Source organism: Triplophysa rosa, linkage group LG4 (assembly GCF_024868665.1).
Source record: "Triplophysa rosa linkage group LG4, Trosa_1v2, whole genome shotgun sequence".
Classification (NCBI taxonomy): domain Eukaryota; kingdom Metazoa; phylum Chordata; class Actinopteri; order Cypriniformes; family Nemacheilidae; genus Triplophysa; species Triplophysa rosa.
The window spans coordinates 3,831,116-3,841,011 of NC_079893.1; positions in this window are offsets into that span (position 1 = coordinate 3,831,116).

Consider the following 9,896-nt stretch of genomic DNA (forward strand, 5'->3'; position numbering starts at 1 on the left):
CTCTCTCTCTCTCTCTCTCTCTCTCTCTCTCTCTCTCTCCATGCTTCTGTAGACATGGTATTTATAGAAGCATGGGATTCTGAAATTCTTTGTTTCAGTTCATCATCATCACATTATTGCATCAAATCATGCGTGTCGTCATAGCATAAAGTGTTAGGAGGCAGTGTATCAAACACATGCACTTTAGTCCAGAAATGACATGAAAGTACATGCATGCGCATTCCCACACTACATACTTCAGGCGTAGTTTGTCATCTGTAGCATCACTGGAATTGCAAAAATAATGTCAGTTTTTAAACAAAGACCACTCCCCCCACCTAACTTACATTTACCTCCAGTATTATGGCTTCTTTATGGGTTCTTTAACCCATTGTTAGGTTGAATATAAACCTTTTTTGGGTTCAGAATAAAATGTCTATATTGAAGTCTATATGGCTTGGTTTTTTTGGACTAGTGGTTGTACTGGTTGGCAGACTGTAGCTGGACAGTGTTATCTTATTAAGGGCTATGGTCCAGCGATACACACACACACATAGAGAGTCTACTAATGGCCAGTTTGGCAGTGTGCGCCTCCGCAATTATCCGTCTGGCTTTTACCCAAGCCTACACACATTTTTTTCTCGGGGTTTGGCTCACATGCGTACATACAGTAGATATGGGCACAGCGTGTAAAATATAAACACAGAGGAGCTTTAATAAAGAGCAGGATGTCTTTATTAAAAGACGCTGGAATACGTGTGGCATTGAGTAAGTTGTCACGTCCTGATCCCGAGTTTTCTCATAATTTGAGATCAGACCCCGGCAAGAGTCTCACAGTCAATGTGAAAACACACACACACACTCACAAAAGCAATCTCCAAATGGATCTTAAATGATGCCCAGCATCCTTTTTTATACCAGCCAACAACCACACACACACAAGTGATAAATAGAGCCCATTAATGGTTACAGGCATTAGTTTTATTTGCGGCTCGCAGGCGGTGTTCTCTCAAATGAGCTGAGCTTCTAAATTATAGGACAAAGGACAGTGGGCTTGAATTAAGATCCATTTACTGTTAAGAGAGAGCGAGAGATGCGGAGCAAGTTAAAGTAAAGAAAGAAGAGTTTGGGGGCGTTTCGAGTCTTAGACAAAGGCGAGCGCGTTGAACAACAGCTTCCTGTAATATCCAAATGAAATTCTCCCTATCGTGTTGTTGCCATTGTCAATGTAATTGCCTGTTATTGTGGTATTGTTGTGTCGTAATGAGCCAATGCATGTAGTAAAAACGTTTTATAGAAGCCGGTTTTATGTCTCGAGTAAGAGGTCACGTGTGGCCTGTGTGTTGTGATCGATAGAAAAATAAAGCATGGTAAAAATGTCTTTTTTTTTTAAGACCACAAACTCTTTAATAAGCTTATAAATCATTGTCTCAATAATGTTTAGTTGAAGCAGTTCGTGTCTGTAACAGTTATAAATATAAATATATCCTTTCTAATCAACTTTAACCATTTTTTTTGTACAATTTAATTTAACAATTTATTGCTCGTGAGACTTAATAGAGAGTTGAGAGATGCTTACACTTATACATTTTGGCTTTTTTTTACCTTGTGATGTATATGAGATATATATGTTTACCAGGGTCATTTTCTCAAAAGAGAAATCTAAGAAGCAGGCGAGAAAGTCTCCAAGTCACCTCGGTCTAGGCGAAACAATACATTTAAAAATACAACATAATGATTTCGAGACCTTAGCAAAAGAGCTTATTTGAACGTTTGTGTGGCTTTTATATTTCAAGACTTTTATTGTTATATATTCTATATTAATTCAATTCAAATTTATTTCTATAGTGCTTTTCACAATTTTTCATTGTTGCAAAGCAGCTTTACAAAAGACGCATTTTAAAGCGGACAGAAAAGAAATATTATGTTGTTATTGCAATTTTCCAAAAATGTACATTAGCAATACTGCCTGTGAAAATATTGTAATGGATAGTAATTGGGCTATGCAATTCATTGCGCTATTATGCAAATTATTACGAGTACAATTTTTCATGGGATGTACATTAGCGATACGAACTGTATTGACTGTACATTATTAGAACTCCAGAATATTCATTCAGAATAATTACAGGAGAAACAGAGTAAATGAAACACTCAATTGTGTTCATGTATGTTCACATCCTCATTTGTGTATGCATGAGCAGATTTCACACGTGCATATGCACATACAAATGATTAGCATAATGTTATGTTGTGTCACAAATGGTACTTGTGTACAGTAGACCCTCCCCCATTAACTGACAAACAAAGAACACACTCACATCGCCATAGCAACTCCAACCGGTGATGTACACGCTAACATGCTCTTCCTTAAAATCCGTGCCGTGATGCCCCTTATCAGAAGTCCACATACAAACACGTCTGCTATGAATTGTCTTGCATGCATCCAGAATTTCACAAAAATTTGGTGTTGTTAGTGGTTGCCGGGGTGTTGCTAGGTTGTCGTTGGGGTGTTCTGAGTGTTTGCTAGAGTGATGCTACACTGTAAAATAAAAATCCGTACAAAAACTGATATTTTCTGGCTGCTGGGGTGCCAGAAACATTCAGTAAAATTACAGTTTTTCCCTGTAATTGACATGTTTTTCTTGTAAATTTGCCGTCTTTTCTGTAATTTGATGGTTTTTGACTGTATTAAAAAAAATACGTAAACCCAGTAAAAATGACTGTTTTTTTACTTTTTACAGTAAAATTCTGTACAATGTCAGGGTTTTTTTACAGTGTAGCTGGTCCTCCCCCAAGTCTCTGGAACAAACTATGGCTCTGGTTCATCCGTAGGTGTAAGTTGTATTGTTTTATCATCTGTCAGGTGAAAATCATTAGTTTAAGTGCTTTGAAAAGTAACAGCATGCCTCTTCTTCAAGCCGCACGATACGAGGTGTTATTCATGTTCACAGTTACGTGCCAAATCCAAAGACTTACAATTAGAGGTTTTTCCGGGATGAGCAATAGTAACATTAACGCTGGTCTTGGCCATAAATAATAAAAACAAATATTGTTTTCGTATGTACTGTATGCAAACTTGCACGTCACTTTTATGTGAAGGGTGGTTTTAGGGTTGTTTTCAACATTGGCTTGTCTTTGGTTTAAGAGTTCTGGTGAATTGTCGTACTTTCTGACCCGTCAAATGTACAAACAACCACACAAAGTGTCTGTTTCATCAACTTTGTCATGGCCCTTGGAGGTGGTACCATGGTCATGCTACGATTTCTAACTTGTTCATGTTGTGCTATTTATTATTTAGGACATGGCACTATGCTCTTAAAAATAAAGCAATTCACAGCGATGCCATAGAAGAACCATTTTTGGTTCCACAAAGAACCATTCAGTCAAAGGCTCTTTAAAGAACCATCTCTTACTTACCTTTTTATAATCTGAAGAACCTTTTTTGTCACGTTAAAGGTTCTTTAACCATTTAGACAAAAAAAGTTCTATGGCATCGTGACGCACCTATATTTTTAAGAGTGTATGTTCATGCAATGGTGTTTTGGACCATGGTAATGATTTGTTTTATTTGGATATGTGCCATACTTATTTGTTCTTCGTAGACGCATACAGAGACGGGCATACTGAGTATATCAGCCTCAAGGTGCAGAGACCTGTATCTTCTAAAGCTCTTGGCCTGACATGAGATGATGGACGTCATGGTTGGAGTCATGATGGTGTGCTCAACAAAAGCTGGTGTTATCACGATTTAATCAGTTAAATTGTCCAAACATGGTCAGAAAAGCCAAGCTGATCTTTATGAAGGCATGGAGAACATTTCATATATTGCTTAAACCATGTGTCCTGTAAAAGCTGCTCTTACACTGTTCTCAATGTTTACAATCTCTGTCATTATCTGTCTCCATCTCAGGAAGACGTCACTTTATCCGTCAAACGGCAATTCTCACCCGGTCATACAAACACTCATCAACTCACTCTCATTGGCTGTTGTTATCAGATAAGAGTTTGTTCAAAGGTGCTAACAGTAGGTGTTAAAGGACATTTCACTCATCGTCAGCAAATTTTGAGAACTTGCACAAGTAGCTCTGTTTTTGCACCTTTAAAGGGACAGTTTTCCGCTGCATGATTTATTCACCCTCATGGTGTACAGCCACGGAAAAACTAAGAGACCATTTCAGACACTGTTTTTCTGATTTAAAAATGTAATATTTATAGGTATGTGTTTAGGTAATAACCTCGATTTTTTTTCTTGTCATGCTGTCAGTCTCTCACATTGCTGTTGGATGCGTTTGTCACTTCTGAGGTTTGACTTTGTTGAAATTCAACATACACTGGACTGGAATGACCATAATACATCTAGAAATGATGATTTGAAATTAAAAAAATTTCCGCAGCTGTATATGACTCTTTCTTCAGTGGAAAACAAAGGAGATATTTTGAGAAATGTCTCAGTGGTTTTGTGTACAATGGAAGTCAGTGGGGATCAGTGTTGTTTGGTTACCAGCATTCTTCAAAATATCTTCTTTTGTGTTCTGCTGAAGAAAGGAAGTCATACAGGTTTGGCATGACATTAGGGAGAGAAAATGATGTAAGCATTTTCAATTTCGGGCAAACTATTTCTTTAAGGGTGCTATAAAAATACCTTGGTTTATTTATTTTGGCAGTTGTTGTTGTCAGTACACAATTTTAGACCCAAGCCATATTTTGGGATCAGAATATCAGAGATTTTGTGCTCTTTACGTTTTGACCCCACAAGCATCCACCTGGAAAAGCATCCACCCTAGAAACCCGCCACAGCCACCCTAGCATTGTGATCCAATTTTACGCTCTTGTTTTCGGTTGGTCTTTCTGGCGCTGATATAATTTAAAGCCGCGTGAGGTTAAATGTCTAATCACGATGTTGTTATTGTTAATTAGACGGCAGACGCTTTTATTTAAAAATTTCCCTACTGTGTAAAGAAAAAACAAGGTGTGATATAAACTCCACTCGCTGGTGTGTGTTGTGCGCTTTAAGGGTGGGTCTCCAGCAGGATAGGCAGATTAAAGGATACGTGCATAAATTACAGCGTGATGGGAAAGCAGTGGGTGGGCTGAGATTCTCTGAAGTGATCCGTGCATATTTTTAGAGTAAAGACAGTCTTCTGTGTTCCTCCAATGGTGGAAGACAAGTCACCGTTCGTAAACTATCTAAGTTCTCGTGCAAAATAAACTAGGCTGTTATTTATGACCCTGTGTTTATTTTGGGCTCGTTAGTTCTTGCGTGTGTAACAGACGTCATAACCTTATCTCTGTGTGTACTAAAAGGGCCTCTAAAGTAAATGTATAAGAGTGGGAGTGCTCCCGAATAAGGGTTTGTGTAATGTCACACATTGCTTGACTTATTACTCACCGTAAAATCTTGTGCACATTGCAGCGTATCACTTCAGGAGCAGACTGTGTGACGGACTTGTGCGTTGACCAATCACAGCTCGCTTTTCGCCTCGGGACATTTTCGGGTATACGTAAATCTGAAAACAAAATGAAATACGCATGTGCTGTAAGATATCATTTGTTTTTGTCTCTTGATTATCTGTCTCGGCAGACTAAACACAACGTGAAGGTTACGGGTTTGATCGCAGGAACTTGTTGAAAAGAAGTATAGCTTGAATGCACAGCTTCAAGTCACTTTGGATAAAAGTGTAAATGAAAATATGATCTAGTTTGGTACAAGCCCGTAAGATTGCAAGAGGTTTATCCAGAACGCCAATTACAGTCTTTCCATTTGTATTCTTAAACTGACAGCTTCTAAACCAACCAGACCGCATCTGCGCCACATCACTTTTCAATTACCCCCGTGAAAGTGAGCCGATCCTGTAGCTGTCACCCCAGTGCTGTCTCGAGCTGGTGGCATTCAAACAAACGCTAAACCTATACAATGTTTTCGATGTTTTCTTTCCTTACGATTCTTTATTGATTAACATTTTGAGCGTGCGGTTGTTCTGTGGCGCGCGCCCGAGGAAATCTATGAAGCTAAATGTCATGCATGTTTTGTCATTGTTTTTTACGTAGTGCTCACACGTGCTAGTGAGTTTGTAGACCTCACTCTTTCTAAAAGCTATAGATTTGATATGATTAAATGCATAAAATTGAATACTTTGAGGTTGAGTTCAGTGCATATGAGGCTTTCTTCTTTTCAAAGGTCTGTATGGTCATAACTAATTCATTTTTAGGTGTATTGTGCCAGATAGAAATGAGAAATTATACTTTTGCTTAAGTACCCTGCTTCTCGGAAATGTCTTTTTTTTTTAAATGACCTCATGTGTCTGCATTAGTGTTTCAAAAGAGATTTCGAAAATGGCAAATGTACATTTATCCAAAATCAAATGATCTGAATTTATAGTTCTGTACTTTTATTGTATTTAATTCCTTCTATCGAAATTTAGTGGAACAATCTGAGGAAATTTTGATCCTTAAAGTTCCAGTTTATGAAATTGGGCGGCATCTAGTGGTGAGGTTGCGAATTGCAAAAAACAGCTCACTCCCCCCTCCATTTCGAAGCACTACGGTGGCTGACACAGGACTAAGATGTCTTCACATTTTCGCTTCTTTGCCGATGGAGATAACGTATTTATGAAACGCGTTCTGTAGAGCAGTTTGTCCGTTTAGGGCTACTGTACAAACAACATGGCAAATTCCATGTAAGGGGACCTGCGGATAAAAATAGCTCGTTCTAAGATATTAACCACATAACGCTTCATTATGTATGATCTTTATACACGTCTGAACACATGGTTATATCATATTATTTTTTTGTCAATAAATCCTCCAAAAAAATTACACGTTGGTCCTTTAAGGCTGCGATTTACAACTTTTGCCTCTCTGTCACCTCCTTGGTTTAAACATAAAATTGCAGGTCACTCTACGTATCTATGTGAGCTGTCAAATGACGTCAAACTGAAATTTTCCACTAAACTGTACGCGACACCTTAAATAAATATATCATCATTATAACCTTACTATTGTGAATTAGGCTAAGGTAAGAAGTCCGTTTTCAACACTGATTCTGTTATGTACTGTGCTTGGTCAATAACTGATTTTTGTGGGGGTTTTAACCCCAAAACTTACAGATTGCAGCTATGAATAACTAAGATCTCCATTCCGTCTCCTGAACTACTGTATGATAGTATCCCAGGGCCCATATTTAACACATTTCATGCATGGATAAAGGATGGAGAAGCATGGATGAGAATAATAATGCCACTTTAGTATGCCACACATCTCTTGGTGTTTGGAAGCTGCGCGACTCACGGTTAATGTTGACTAGTTAAGGAGCGGCTGTGACTCATGTGCTTGCCTAAATTCAAAGTTCCCTTTCGAGTGCTTGGCAATGACCGAAGAAATGATGTGTTTATACTGTTATGAAACACAAGAAAAGGAAGCACACGAGGAAATAATGCCAGGGAAGTGAGTGATCGGAGACATATTTGTTGGCTCTGTCCTAAAATCTGGTGACCTGTCTTACTGTTTGCTGCCTAGATAGATTTATTTTTTGCTGGGCATGGCTCAATGCATTGTGGGATTGTTTCACTGTATTCGATGCTGTCTTATCATTTGCTTTAGAATACGGTATCTCAATAATGTTAATGCAAACCTATGACCTATTTTTTTTTTAAGACTTGTCGGACAAGCATTTTAAGCGTTTTTCAATTAAAATTAGTTTGGTTTAAATAAAGGACGTCTCAAACCCATGCATTCTGCTTTTTGCTGTGGTCTAATGTATGAACGGTCCCTTGGTGTAATACGGTATTGTGTAGTGTATACACAGACCCAAAAGCTCATTTAGGCAGTGATTTCTCATGGGTTAAACAAAGACAGTTGTCAACGCACTTATGGTTTGGCTGGACTTTGAGTGAACAGGATGTGACCTCACAGTCTTTGAAGACCTGCCATGTGCTCCTGTGTAGAGAAGGGTGTTGAGTGAGAGAGAACTGATGGCCAGTCACACACATGGGTCTGTGTTCTTCAGACACACACATACAGAAGAAAGACGGACAAGTCAATCGGCTTCAAGGCATGCCAGAAACTTCTAATGCTGTTGAGTGGGTTTGAAGGAACCCCTAACCCCAGTCTTGGGGGTAGATGCTTCACCAAAACGTTTTCATATACTTTACTTTTAATGTGTCAGTAGATGTTGTTAAGAATCTTGGAGATGTTGCTACAGTTATTATAGATTTAGGCTGGGTTAGTTTTTGTCGTCTTCATGTAATCCCAGACTGATTGATGATAATCAGATCAAGTCTTTGTGTGGGTCTTGTTGTATGAGTCCTAGTTTTTCTCCTACGTTGCAGTTAATGACGAAGAATATTTAGAAAACTTTATTGATATTTCCCACTAACACAATAAATAAACTGAAATGTGTTCAAAATAAATATTTTTGGTGAAGCGTCTAACGTGACTAGGACTTTTGCACAGTACTTTATATTATTTTTTGTAACTAAAATATTATTTTATATGATAATTGAATATTATTTTTTTTTTTTGATGGTCCACTTAGTGATTGTTAAAGGGATATTTCACCCAAAAATAACAATTATATCATCATTTACAGTATTCATGTCATTCATAAAAAAATGTCTCAAAATATCTTAATATCATTTCTCAGAAATAACTTTTGAAATGTGGTCAATGGGGATCGATGTTGTTTGGTTACCAACCAACATTCTATAAAACATTTGCTTTTGTGTCTTGCAGAAGAAAGAAAGTCTAACCGGTGAGTAAATGATGAAAGAATTTTCCTTTTGCGGTGAACGATCCGTTTTTTAATCTCCCATCTTCTCCGTGGCCCTTTAATGAAATCAGTTGTTTTGTCACTGTATGTTTCTCTGAGTCAAGTAAATCACTAGCTGTATAGCTAACTGTTTATTTCGGCTACATTTAGGCTGAAAACACAACCTGATGCTCTTAAAGTGTGCAGGACATCAAACAAAATATTCCAACAATTTAGCAGGTTAAACCTCAAGTACAGAAATGAATTGCTACCAGCCTGCTATATAAAAATGTGTCCTTCTACTTACTGTAAATTCCTGGATGAAGGCCTCCCCGATGACTCTGTGAAGTATTTTCGGCATGGCACTGCTTTGCTGTGTCATTAAAAAACCTCGGTGTCTCTAGTTAGAACGTTAGATTGTAGAGGAGCTTGGGTTGGGTGGGTTGGGTTCTGTTTTGTGGCCGGTCCAGAAACGCATGACATTTCAGTCCTGACTCAGGACTGTTCTCTGAACCTGTGCCAGCGGGTTGAGAATTTTTTCTCTCATATCACTCTCTCTTGGTTTTTAGCGAAGTGGTCAGCATGAAGCCTTTTCTATATTTACACTTTAATTGTTGAAAATGCAACTATTAGGTCTCGTACATTGACATTAGGTAATGCATTAGCTAACCAATGATAAACATCTTTTTAAAGCATTTAATATGTTAGTTAATACCAATGCATTTTTTGTCTGTTCATTCGTGTTAAGTTAATTGTGCATTATCTATAGTTAACAGATACAACATGATTCAAAAATGTATTAGTAAACATTGAATTCACATTACCTAAGATGTGCAGTGCTTCTGCACCGGATGACCCCTGCTGTCTGTGTCCTACGGTGAGGTCCGTCCCCCTGCAGGAGAACTCATGTAATGACTCTCTCGGGTATGGCAGGACATGAAATAAACATTGCCACACATTGCCTCATAATAATTGTGTGCACTGCCCACATTGCCTCGTGATAATGACCCTTTGCATGTGAACAATAATACGAACATTGCGTTTTTATTGCATCTAAGTCACCTGCTTGAAATGTGAACCTTTGTACAATTTATCACAGCATATGTACATGACATGTGAAGTTAATTGCATTTCAGCCTTTTGCTAGAAAGGAAGGCCGGTCAAAATC